Consider the following 12359-nt stretch of genomic DNA (forward strand, 5'->3'; position numbering starts at 1 on the left):
ACACAACGTCGCCGCTGCCGCCGTGTGTCTCCGTCTTATCTAATCGGGCCGCGCTCGTGTCGTCAGAGGCCTGCAGCATCTGTGTGTGTGTGTGTTTAGGAAACATTGGGTCATCACACTCCACTGCTGAACCCGGATGCAAGCTTCATTACCTTCAGCACTGGAAGAAAAAAAGCTGCTATTTGCTATTTATAGCTGTGTTTGAAAAACGATATATACTATGTGTATTTTATGTCATCGACTACTGATCAATTGTCAAGTTAATCATCCTAATCCTCTGCTTTGGAAAACGAACATTTTTTCTGATTTTCTGACGTACGCTACGGACCAAACCAGGAACACAATCATCATCAATTTATGTTTGTGCATTTTGTCTACTGTTATTTTGAAATAATGCCATAAAGAAATACCTGACTCATCAATTAATTGAAAAACATTGACAGATTAATCATTAATTAACAATCATTAATTGCTACATTCCATAGTTGACTTCTTTGAATGGCAAACTCTTCGAGACAAAATCAACAGCGCCTCTACAGGCTGAGGCCTAGTAGCGCACTCTGTTTTGCCTGGATTGCATCAAAACGTTTTCCTGTCAATTCAAAATGACTTCCACAGTAAAAACGAGTCTCCAGGTGCAATCTCGAAAAGCGGGGTTGGAGTTGATCTCGCCGTCTTCAGTGAGTCGTGAGGTTGTTTGGCGAAGGCTACGCAGAGTTGAAGCGCTAAAGGGAGATGAACGCCGGGTCAAAATTGTTTTTAGGAGGGAAGACTTCATTCAAATGTTGGCGGTCAAAGGATTTGGAAGTCTACTGAAATTCAAACAGAATTGGCTTCTCCCCCTGGTCGCTGAATCAGTGGAGGCTGGTGTTTGTGGATCTCACTCTGCTTCATCTATCCTTCCATCATTTATTTAGTTTTTCCTCTGGTCTCTTGAGATCTCCCTAATCTGTTGGAATTTTGAGGTTTCTGAGGTTGGTGAAAGATTCTGATTTTGTAACCCTGTGGGTGGCAGGTGTTGTCTGGTTGGTGCTGGATTTCACTTTGCTTCATCTGTCTTTCCTTTGATCCCTCCTCTGGTCTCCTGACAACTTTATGACTCTAGCAGTGAGCTAAGAATTGACCCTCCTTTGGGATGCCAAATCCCAAACAGTTCTTCCTGTTTCCAAGCTCAGGAAAAGTTGCGCACTTCTGAGTGAAGATGCTATCAGGTAGCATCGAGCTCGAGAGCAGAGGTTTTTCACGCCCACTTTGCTCGGGATGACTGCTCTTCATTCAGCCAGCAAAAAAGGCCCGAAGTAAAACCCTTTGTGGCCGAAGTTAACCAGCAGGGATTTAGCCTCCATGAGGAGCCAATTAAACACAGGAGGGCCTTTTTTGAAGGACAATAACAATGATAAATGCACCTTTGTGGCAACCTTTCGAGGCAGGCAGAGATGTTTTATGTCTCGACATAATTTCCCCCCGCCCGGCTTCTGTTTTTATTTTTGTTTTCCTTCTTCTTTTGCACACATCAGGAGGTAGCAAATGGAAGCTTCCCAAGGAATTCTGATGTTAGCGCTACTATGCGGCATCATATCGCAGTTTGCTCCGGATGTATCGAATCTTTTTCCATATGTGGCCTGCCTGGACCACCCTCCACTGTGGTTTGAGTCACAATGCATTATGGGTACAATTGCACTAGAGCCTCCTATTCTGTGACGTTTAATTTTTGGTTACGTTCTCTTTTTGATGCCTTTCCTAAGTCATATTAAATCAATAATATATACTGTATAATATACAATATAAAATATTAAATACATATTTTTAAAGTACTGTATTAAATCTTAAGACAATTACATAAGCTTTTTTGTTTTTTTAAACTTTTGACTATACATATACATGTTTTTTTTGGGGGGGGGGGGGGCCGTAGGGGATTTCTTTTATCAACTTAAATTGGAATATATATATTTTTAATTAGCTAATACATTAATAATGAAAAAAAATAAAATAAAGATATTTCACACCTTTCCTGTCCAGCAACTCCTGCATGTGACCCTTATGTTGCCTTAGGCACTGAAGTGCGCGTTGCGTTTTCCTTGTTTGTATGTCTTTAATTGCGCCGTTTCAAAGTGCATTTTTCTGTTGGCGAAATTAAAAACAAATCTCCCTTGAATGAGATAACAAGCGTGTGCATTTCACATGTGCGCTTTTGCCAGCAGTCGGCCGCTGAGTGACTGCCGCTGCCAATCATTCACTTCAATCGAGTCTGCGGGCCGCCCGCCCGCCGCTCAGCCGTGTTATTGTGCTTAAACAAATCAATTCTCTTGCAGTTGAGCTTTTTCCATCCCGTGTTATTATAAACTGTTTGCTGCTCCCAGAGCATTGATTCCCCCCACCACACACACATACATGCGCACACGCACACACGCTCGGGAAAAAGCTGTTGATGAATAGCACTGAGGTGTCTGGGGGGAGTCTGGCTTTAAAAAGCAGGCGTCCTGTGCAGCTCGACCCATTGAGCCACCCCCCAGTGACCCCTCTCCTCTTTCTTTTTCAACACAGGAGGGAGGAACAAAACAAACTTGCCACAATAATAATATTTTTTTTTAAAAAGTATCAGCCACCACAAGGAATTACTGATGTTTTTTGGTGTTTTTGTTTTGTTACTATTTGGAGCTTTTCGCCTTGTCCCGTCAACCACAACCTTGAGCCCAGGTGATACGCTTGGATGGATTTTTACAAGCTTTGATGTCTGATGTGATATTCGGAACAGGCTGCAACTCAAGCGGGAAATAGCAGAAACGCGGCGGGTAAAAAAAATGCAATCGTATTTCTAACGTGGGATTTAGTCGTAGAAATTTAGTGGTGAACTGCATTCACCAAATTAGACTTGAGCAAATCATATTCCTAATAGGTTGCAAATGATGTGTTAAATAGGAATGAAAATGCATGTTGGGAAGAATGCAAACAATTTTTTTTCGTACAAGATTAAACTGAAGTATGAAGTTGTCTTAGCAATGTCAGAGTGGACACATAGGTTGCAACAAAAGTGGGTAGTAGTCGTAGAAATTACTGGAAAATTGCAATAAGATCAACGTTGTTGAACTATCAGAACTAATGTGTGCACCCATTCAACAAACTGGACTTGATCAAACCTAATTTCCACCTGGATGCAAATTGATATTTGATTTAGTCGTAGAAATGTTGAGGAAACTTTTGATGCTCATTTGGTCAATTTAATCACATGTATTCTTCCAACGAAATCTGGGAAACAAATGCGACATGGAATCGACACGCATTTTCTCTAAATTGATTCGATCTATATTTGCGTTATATGTCGGATAAAGTAGTGGAAATATGACTTGAAGAGAAGATTATGACAAAAAAATGTGCAAAATTCAATTTGAGTGCATGTTAACTCATTTTCTCCCCAAAACGTATAAATACGTTCTATTTTAAATATTACCAGTGTCCCAAAGACATATTTATACGTGTTTTTTTTTTTTTTTATGTTTTTTTCCATGCTAGAGCATACAGAGGGCTTTGATGTAGCCTCTGAACTGAAGAGAACGGTTGAAGTAATGGTAGTTATTACAAAAATGGCGAGCAGGTGGCAGCAGAGTATAAGAGATCAATCAGGGCCATGTTGCAACAAGCTCTTTTCCACAGTGTTTTAGAAAGATTTGTAAATAATGATGAAACGTAGCTATATTCTAATGCTAATTGCTGAAAAACTGAACCAGAGAGAAATATACTTTTTTTCCCTGATGTAATAAGAGACTAATCTTTCTTTTGGTAGGTTCCATGTTTTTATATCAATAGAACACAATATTCTGTGGGCCTTGCAAAATCAGTCAAAATCCAGTAAAACAGCCAGGAGCGAAGGGGGTTGCTTCAGTGAAAATGGCTGGGAATGAATGAGTTAACTAATTAATTTTTTCACTTTTTTTTCACATTGGTAATTTTACCGTACATTGTTCATCGTCTTCCGTGAACCGGGAAGGAGCCTAAAATACTCGAAATTGCCACTACTTGAATTTGTACCACTTTTGTTAACAGTTAAAGCGTTGGAGGAGGCCTAAATGTTAATTGTTTACCTTCTATTTTTCTGCTCCGTAGGACTAAAAGTCGTGCTGGGGTGTTTCTCCTTCTGCTGTGTGGATGGGTGGGAGGGGTCTTCCGAGGTCAAGAGTCGAGGATTAACGTCAGCAAAGGTGAGGTTTTTGTTTTTGTTTTTTGTGACGGGGGATTCTACTGAGGCGTCCGAGTGTATTTTGAGTTGGCCTCTGTGTCTGCTAGCTATAGATTGTAATAAATGTGTCAATTCATGTTTATTGTTGTTTGTCAGATGCTGAGTTTTGGCCTGGCGGTGTCGACAAATATATTGCTTCATTGTAACATTATTCGATTACGTTAAATACTTTTTTGAATAATAATGAGTAGCTAGCATTGTCTAATGGCTGTTTGCGGTCAGCTTGACAGTAAACAGAAGATTCTGGCAGCTCCTTACGAGGTTGAAGACTGAGAAAGCAGGTTGTAAGCTAAGGTTATGGCTAATATTGAAGCTAATGTTAAAAGCTAACGTTAGTGCCAGTGTAATAACTGCAGAATTTTAATCTTGGAAGCTTGGAGGCAACATCGTAAGCTAATGTTACAGCTTTGTTTGGAACCCAGTTTTGCCGCTAACTTTGGAAGCCAGTGTTGTAGCATACGGTGTAAGCTATTATGAAGACGTAACAGAAGCTAACTTTGGAATCTTAACATTGGAGTTGACATTAGCGGTAATGTTGACGCTAACAACAGAAATTATTTTGGTAGCTAATATTTAAAGCTAAGAAAAACTGGATCATCTCATATTTCAATTGCGTTTTTGGGATGGATTCTGAAGGCTTTGTGATTTATTAGCTAGCAAGCACATTCTTGGCACATGCTAGTCCAGTGATTATCTTTTACTTGGGTTAAGTTTTTGTGAATGTCTTCATTGAGATTAGCCTTGAGAGGAACTCAAATCTAATTCACTGAAGGAATAAATGTTTGTTTGTTTTTAATAAACCGTGTAGATGTTTGCGGTTTCACCGGCAAATGCGATCTTCACTCACTAACGTGTCAGCTTGACTATTTATGACGAGTATTAATTTTTATTTAATGTTTCAGTTGAATTAACCTCAAGAAAAACTGCTAATAAATTTGAATGAATAATTATGTTTTGAATTTGCGTTTACTCATCAGCATTTCTTAAAGCCGGGAACAATTTTTACAAATGCTTTCACTGAAATTTTCAGACAATACTCACAAATTTTGCATTACAGTTTGTAGAAATGTGAAAAAAAAATGTAAAAAGGGAGTTTTTTGTTCATATTGGTTTGTCCTGTACAATAGCAGCAATGGCTTCATGGATTAAGAATTGGGGCATCCAGAGCGTAGATGAGATTTAATCTTGATGGTTGCTGAGAAATAATACACTTGTGCTGACAAACATCTGCCTGAGTGGGATAAACCAAAGCGATTATTGTGGAAAATGTCGTGCGAGGTAGTACAGACGCTGTTTTTTCCCCCCACTTTTGTCGACGGATGGCTGCAGTCTGTGAAATTCTGTCTCTGGGAAATGAAGTATGTGCCCGACTGTGATTAATGACTATTTCCCTGTTTTTGTCCGGTCCGGTTTCAACTTCTGTTCCTTTACTGCACTTTGTGTTCCCTGGAGAATTGAGCACAAAATTCAAAGCACTGTATTTTGTTCTTCTAGGGACAACAGGAATTAATACTGATACAACTACTATGACAACTGCCTTTATCATACATAAACCTGTGCATGCTCACCAAACTTAACAGATGAAAATGTTGTCATCGTAGGTAAATAAAAGCACAAATATCTTTACCATGTGAAAATGCTAGAAGCGCCTCTCGCTGCTGTTCTTTCAAAAATTAAAATTCTTCGAGAACAGAATTAATATGCAGCGTCCATGCAATTCGTCCACCGGTGTCACCATGTTTGGTTGGTTTGTTTCCCCCACGCTCGGGACTTCCTGTTTTCGTCCAAGCCGTATATTCCGCCCCCAAACATTTGTGATTGGTCCGAACTCGGAGAAAATCAACGATCCCTGTACAAGATTTTCAGAGGTTTGTGAACTCAATAACCCTAACCACAAAGGTTATGCTGCATTCGAGGATAGTCGGAAATCGGATATATACGGGTTGTTTTTTCCCAGTTCCGACCTGAAAGCATTCGAGGCGAAAGTAAACAAAATGGCATTAAATTATTTTTCATTTTGGTCCTTAAATCTCATTTTGACCTCCAGCAAACTTACCTGCTCACAATTTAGCTTCATTTATTGTTTTTATCCTATTTCATAAGCATTTCATACAGGTATACTGTCACGTACGTTGTTTTACGTAAAGTTATGTCGAATATTTATGAATGAAGAAAGGTATCTAGTTTTATACTCAAGTAAATTGTGTTTTGCCATTCACAGTGATGTCACATTGAAGTCCATCGGTGGAGTCGGGGTCCTTTTTTTTTCCCGACTTTGCAAGTGGAATTTCTGAGTTCCCGGACACACTTCCTGGTTTGAATTCGGAAAAGTCCCACTTCCGACCAACCTCGAATGCAGCATTAGTCTTTACCATTATGAATACCTTTCCCTTAAATGACCCTCAATTCAATTCCCATTTCATTCCTATTTAATTGCCACAGGAAGTTTTTGCCAAAACTTCCCATAAAGATTTAGTGGAGGCTCTCCATCCATTTGACCGCCTTTGCTGTTCATCCCCTAATTTGTAGATTTTGTCACCAGATCCTACTTGTAAATGTAACTTTCAAGCTTTTTGTCATGCGTGACTTCATCTGGTATTCATGATTTTTGTTTTTCCTTTCCTCTGCGAGCGGTTTGATTGGTGACGTCTGAAGCGTTTGCAGGCTGCTTGCGAACGGCAGCCGTGTGTACGCCGAATGAATAATTGCTTTCCTCTGTGAAATGTGAGGGACAGACGTTCTGTTCAAGGAAAAGGTGGGTGGGGGGAAGGAGAGTTAAAAAAAAATCCCCTTCCTGTCAGTGCTCTCTCTTTCTTTTCTGGTGAGATCTGGAACTGATAAGCGCGAGAGGCCTCTGCTAAGCGAACAGGAAGGATAGAGGGTCCGGCCTTGGACCCCCCCCGCCTCTGCACACATGTCCACCTCCGCTGCGCAAACAAAAGCAGTGGGACCTGCCACCAAACTTGAGCTTGCAAAACATGATCCAAGCAAGGCTTTACTGTTATGGTTGCGACGAGGCTTTTCCGCTCTGAGGATGACGGCAGAAAGGCAAGTCAAGTGAAAGTCCTCCGGTACACAAGCCCGCGGGCTGTCAGGCCGCGCTAAGGACCAAAGACTGACTCTTAGAATGTTCAAGAACTTCTTGTCGTCTCCTCCCCGCTTCCCCCTCCCCCCTTCCCTGTCTGTCCCCCGCCCCCTCCCTCTCCCTGGGCCTGGGGCTCCCTACCCGGCCCGGGCGTCGGGCTCCGGGGGCTGGGCGGGGGTTTGAGGCCTGCCCTACTCCGGTAGAACTCCTGGCACCCCGGGCGGGCTCCGGTGGCCGGTGGGCTGTCCAGTAGCCCTGCTGCGCTGGCCCTGTCCGTCTATCGTGGTGCCAGATGATTGGTGGTGGGTCGGGGGGCTAGCTGGGGGGCGGGCGTTGCTCGCTTTGCTGGACCGCGGTCGACGGCTTCTTTCTTTGGTGGTGGTCCTTATGCATGCCAGATCCATCGCACCAGCATCTACTGAAACTCAAACAGAATTTGGTTCTCCCTCCCACAGCCCCTTGAATCAGTGGGTGCTGGTGTCTGTGGATCTCACTTTGCTTTATCTATCCTTCCCTCCTTCCTCTCTTTAGTTTTTCCTCTGGTCACTTGAGATCTCAATTTATTGGAAGTTTGAGGTTTCTGGGGTTGGCATAAGACTCTGGTTTTGTAACCACGCAGGAGGGGTTTGGTTGGTGCTGGATTTCACTTTGATGGATTGGATGTACTGGCTTCTATGGATCTCACTCTGCCTCATCGATCCTTCCCTCCTTCCTCTCTTTAGTTTTTCCTCTGGTCTCTTGAGATCTCGCTAATTTGTTGGAATTTAGAGGCGTAAGACTTTGATTTTGTAACCATGGGGAAGGCAGGAAGTGTTTGGTCGGTGCTGGATTTCACTTTGATTTATCTTTCTTTTCTCTTTATTTTTTCTGACCTTTTCTCTGGTCTCCTGACCATTTGAACCTCACGACTCTGGCAAGATTCTGAAGTACCTGGTTAAGGCGAAGGGTAATGGGATATTTATAAGGTTTTAGGTGAATTAATGAGTATAAATTTATACGTATTTGCACGCAAACGCACACACGCAAACGCACACACGCAAACGCACGCAAACGCACGCACACATACACACACACACACACACAAAAAAAAAAAAAAAAAGAGCAATGATGATAAGACGTTGAATCGGTAAGACTACCGAATGAACAATTCTGAGCTCTTTAAAAAATAAAAAAAAATAAAAAAAATAAAAAATAAAAAAACGAATGTTCTAGAACTCTCCTTGTCAACCCTTTGACACCAACGCCTCAAAACATACAAGCTACTGCAACATTACGCACAGTTTGAACATAAACACTGCACCAGGAAAAACAAAACAGAACTGTTTCAACAATGTTTCGTTTAAAATTATTGGTTGTAAGATCAATAAAATTAGACAAGTAATTTTTAAAAGAAACAGTTCTTAATAGGGATACACGATAATGGTATTTTCAACCAATACCGATAAAGCAATAATTTACAAAGTGCCGATGTCGATAACCGCTAAGTAAGTCGACAATTGTTTGAAAAATTAACTTGAATACAAATACATTGATACATTGTATAAAGCACCATGAAGCTGAATTTGATTGATATGTGCCACAACCACAACAGATGGCCCAACACGGCATGTCTATTATTATCGGCTGATTTCTTTATTATCTGGTTTATCTGTACGAGATCAAATTGATTGATAATTGCCGATAAATTTCAGCGTATTTCTTTATTATCTGGTTTATCTGTACGAAATCAAATTGATTGATAATTGCCGATAATTTTTGGCATATTTCTTTATTAACTGGTTTATCTGTATAACGTCAAATTGGTTGATAATTGCCGATAATTATCGGAGGATTTCTTTTACCTGTACAAAATCAAATTGGTCGATAATTGCTGATAGTTTCCAGCGTATTTCTTTATCTGTACGAAATCAAATTGGTTGATAATTGCCGATAATTTCCGGCGTATTTCTTTATTACCTGGTTGATATGTATGACGTCAAATGATAATAGCCAATAATTAGCGGCGTATTTCTTTATAATCTGGTTTATCTGTACGAAATCAAATCGATAGATAATTGCAGATAATTTTTGGTGTATTTCTTTATTAACTGGTTTATCTGTATGACGTCATATTGGTTGATAATTGCCGATAATTATCAGTGGATTTCTTTATTACCTGGTTTATCTGTTTGATGTCAAATTGGTCGATAATTGCAGATAATTATCGGCCACCGATATTATCGTGCATCCCTAGTTCTTAGGGATTATTTGCAAATGTAATGAACGTAACTGATTTTCAAAACATTTGCCAGTGTTTTAGGGCCTGACAGATGACTTGACAGGATGTTTCAAGTAAATGATGTCGAACAAAACTCCTTCTGTGAAGAATTAGTGAACTCGACAGTGGGACTTTCTTAGATATTCTTATATTCCTCAGTTGGTTTGATTTTGCAGATAAACATTCAGCATTTGGCTTGACAAAATATTTCCAGTTTAGCACAAAAAAAAGGCAAACCCTCCTCTGGTGCAGGATCTCATCAAGTGGATAGTGGCAATTTGTGGGTCATTTTAAGGCTCGCCTGCTTTTGTTTCTGTTGATTCACCGCCGTTTCCAGTTATCCGCCGCCTTCCAGTCATGTTGACAAAGACAACATTGACTCAAATGTCAGCCACGCGCGTGATACTTCGGGGTTCTCCGTCATATCTCTGACGTCGGCTGTGTTCCAGGGCGGCGTTCCCCCTCCGCGGGAAAGCACAAGATAATAACAACGTCCAGGGCGACAGATAAATGATTAGCCTGTTAGTCACCAGCGAGAGAAACAGCGGGCTGAATGTGGCATCCATCAAACCTTTTTTTTTTTTTTTTTTTTTTTTCCGTGTGTGTGCGTTTCCCCGTCGAGATAGGCTGCCCTTAACTGGGGCCCGGGAATTTTGTAAGGTTCTCCCACTGATGGGGGAGCTGCAGGGTCGAGGTCAGGGAGCAGATTCGGAGCTGACGTGACAGTTTTGCTAGGAATGGAAGACTCTGGAATCTGGATACGGATTGTTAATATTATTCATTGCCTTTTTGGGGCGGCGGGGGTCATTTTATTTATTACCTTTGAACATCAACAAGGTAATGTGGGGTTACCTTTGCGTAACTGGACACTTTAAAGCTTGCAAGTCAACTTCCCCGATGTCAGTAAACCACATTCTATGCATATTAATAAAAAACAGCAACTTTCCAGCGGTTGAAACGTTTCTATCAGAGCCGATTCCATTGGATCCAATTCATTTTCAATGACCGTTTGGTAGTTTCGCCTACCCACAATGCACCACGCCGCTACACATAATGCACCTTGAATTCGAGAAGTGCACTTCGCTTAAACAAGTTAACCCTGCCTTCACATGCTATGGGACAGATGGACGTTACCACTCGGAAACTCCTAATTACAACCAAGTTCTGTGCATGTGCTTTTGTTGTTATAGCTTAAAAAATAAAAAAATAAAAAAAATAATACACATAGCAGCTGATGTACTCTTTGCTCGTAAAACCTAACAATTACAGCAAATAATCAGCTGTAAATGACAGGACATTGAATTGCGTATGCTACGTAATTGTGTAGATTCTAAAACAACCTGCTAGTGGGCGTTTATAACGACTTTATAAGTGTTTATAACAATTTTATAACGCATTTATAAGTGTTAATATTTCTTGCCATTCACGAATCCTGTTGAAACTTGAAAACTTCTTTTGTGAATATGTTCCAAGTAAAAGTTGTCTGTAAACATCTTACAAATCCTGATGAAAACTCTAAATTCGCTACGTTCGCAAACGCTCAATGAAATACCAGCTTTATTGGCCTTGCCAAATATCGGCACCGATAATAGGCCTGGCCCATAATCGGTCTGTCCATAGTCACTATTACCTTAAGCAATCTGTGCTTTTACAACAAGCAACTGACTGCCGTAGAAAATATTAGCGCCAGACCCATTCATTAATCTGCCGATTTTTATCAGCTGATATTAAATCTATTCAAAATTGATCAGATCGGAGCACCACTATTTATCTTTATTTTTTTCCTGTTCTCTCTATTTCAAAATGTCTTTTCTCACGGCAATTAGGCCATTAATTCCGTTTTTCGAATGGAATAAAAAAGCAAGGACAAGTCAAGCACATAAATGGACAAACAGCCATTAAAAGGTACTCTTTGCTTTATTATTGCTCAACGCCCGCCCCCCTCCCAACCTTTATGCAAAGAGTCCCCAGGTGCATGAAAGATTCATGGCCACCCTGCTGGCCGCTTCCTGCGCACTTCACATTCAGACCCTTTTCCCGCCTCCCCCGAGGACGCTCGCTCAAACCGCCGCTGTCACTTGCACTCACTTACACTTGGCTACTGTCGGCAGTTCTGGAGGGGTCGGGCTGGGGAGGGGGCGGGTGAGGGTGTGTGCGTAAACAGCTGTGTTTTGCCTCAAAACGGACAAGATTGTGTTGCAAAACTATGATTTCTCCCGTAGAGTGTGGCCGGTCAGTTGGAAAGCGTTGTGTTCTTCTATTCCCCATCTCCATGCAGCTTAAGGTTAGTTAGTTAGTTGTGAGTAGATAGGACGCTGACTCCCGTCACTCAACTTAATCCTATTTTTATAGAGCAACCACTGCAGTTTTCTAAACATGGAACCCAATTTAAACAGCAGGGGCCCCAGAATTGTACCCTGTGGAACACCATCATGTGAAGTTTACAAAAAATATATTGACAACATTTAAACACATTCAAAGAAGACTTTTAAAATCATTTAAAACACTTAAAATAAAGTAATAAAAGTAGGTTTCTGATATTAATGAAAAAAATGATTAAAAGGCTAAAATACAGTATGGGAGGAAAAATGTTTTTGACCTGGATTTAAAACTAATTTCCACGTCGCATCTTTGCATCTTTGGCATCTTTTTCCACTTGCATGCAGCATAACAGCTAAACTCTGCTTCACCATGTTTGTTTGCTTTAAACTCTGGGGTCCCCTAATTGACCCAAGTCTGCTGATCTCAGAACCCTAATGGGCTTATTGACAGTTCCTTTAGCT

At 40.9% G+C, this 12359-nt stretch overlaps 1 protein-coding gene across 2 annotated transcripts in view; it reads left to right on the forward strand.

The window, feature by feature from the left end:
* The window catches only part of LOC144004516 (zinc finger MIZ domain-containing protein 1-like), an 85701-nt gene that overhangs the window by 17948 nt on the left and 55394 nt on the right, over positions 1-12359 (forward strand). For both annotated transcript variants that reach the window (XM_077501708.1, XM_077501709.1), the window contains exon 2: positions 4102-4196. The gene's annotated coding sequence lies outside the window, so the exon portion shown is untranslated. The remainder of the gene's footprint in view (positions 1-4101; positions 4197-12359) is intronic.

The sequence above is a fragment of the Festucalex cinctus genome, chromosome 17, assembly GCF_051991245.1.
Source record: "Festucalex cinctus isolate MCC-2025b chromosome 17, RoL_Fcin_1.0, whole genome shotgun sequence".
NCBI classification, from domain to species: domain Eukaryota; kingdom Metazoa; phylum Chordata; class Actinopteri; order Syngnathiformes; family Syngnathidae; genus Festucalex; species Festucalex cinctus.